Source organism: Oryzias melastigma, linkage group LG20, assembly GCF_002922805.2.
Source record: "Oryzias melastigma strain HK-1 linkage group LG20, ASM292280v2, whole genome shotgun sequence".
NCBI lineage: Eukaryota > Metazoa > Chordata > Actinopteri > Beloniformes > Adrianichthyidae > Oryzias > Oryzias melastigma.
This window is the reverse complement of record NC_050531.1, coordinates 4,733,201-4,734,439: the sequence shown is the minus strand read 5'-3', so window position 1 is coordinate 4,734,439 and position 1,239 is coordinate 4,733,201. Positions and strand designations below refer to the sequence as shown.

Genomic DNA, 1,239 nt, shown 5'->3' with positions numbered 1-1,239 from the left:
TATTCATCATTATGTTAAAAAAAATACAGTTTTAAAGTTTTCAAAATTGGCATTCTGTTAGCTTTTTGGACTATTTTGGCTTTTACTAGTGTAGGATAGAGGAATAAATATGGACAAATGGACAAATTAATTAAGCTACCCCCCTCTGTTCTATAATGTTATGTTTATTTTTGATATGTATTTTTTTTAAATAAGTAATTCTCCAACACCTAAAACACAGCACTCAGTATGCAGAGTGTAATATTCTGTCTCGCCACAAGAGGGAGTTCCCCTAGATTGAGCAGGGCAGGGGAGCTAAGTTTAACCTGGCCTGCCATTGAATGAAACATCGGCGAGATGACGAGACAGAAGTGTAATGCGTGCTGTGTTCATGTTCCAGGTAAGCTACAGAAAAGAGATAAAATGGATAAAGTAAAATGAATCACAAGATGGAAGATAATACAGGAAGGTGGCCGATGTCTGTATTTTTTTTGTGTCGCTGTTCGTTTGTGATGGTTTACATGTAGTTAGCTGTATCGCTAGCACTTAGCAGCTAAAGCTAACACACGAACGGGGTATTGTGGTGGATATGGAGTTCTAAATATGTAGTTAGCCATGGTCACAGGGATATAAAATGGAGAATTATTTATGTATTTTGTTGATAAATGCAGGGAAGCTAAGTTTAACCTGGCCTGCCATTGAATGAAACATTGGCGAGATGACGAGACAGAAGTGTAATGTGTACTGTGTTCATGTTCCAGCTTTTCACTAAAGACAAACAAAACAATTTGTCCGGTCTTCCTTCAAGTGTGCAACACTAAGATTTTTAAGGCTGTTTTAGAGTTTAGCTAATATTTCAGCTACCTGCTAGCTGTTTTAGCTAATTTAGTCTATTTTCTTTACGTTTTTAGGCTGTTTTAAGTTAGGCTAATATTTACACACCAGCTGTGTTGGCTAACCTAAGTTTTTTTTTTGTGGCTAATTTGGCATTTAGCTAATATTTTAGCTGCTATCAGCTTCAGCATTTTAGATATTGATTTCAGCATCTTCAGCTGCCAATATTTGATCTGCATGCTATCAATTTTGGCTAATTTAGGCTTTTTCAAAACATTTTTTAGGCTGTTTTGGAGTTTTTATAATATTTACACGTTAGCAGTTTTGACTAATTTAGGCTTTTTTTTTGTTTTTTAGACTAATTTGAAGTTTAGCTATTTTTTCAGCTTCATGCTAGCTGTTTTGCCTAACCTATTTTTTTTTTTT

At 34.9% G+C, this 1,239-nt stretch overlaps 1 long non-coding RNA gene across 2 annotated transcripts in view; it reads left to right on the top strand.

Annotated features, from left to right (window-relative positions):
• Positions 1-1,239, top strand: part of LOC112151461 — a 90,691-nt gene continuing 89,452 nt past the window's right edge. For both annotated transcript variants that reach the window (XR_002920135.2, XR_002920134.2), the window contains exon 1: positions 1-379. This is a non-coding gene — a long non-coding RNA (uncharacterized LOC112151461). The remainder of the gene's footprint in view (positions 380-1,239) is intronic.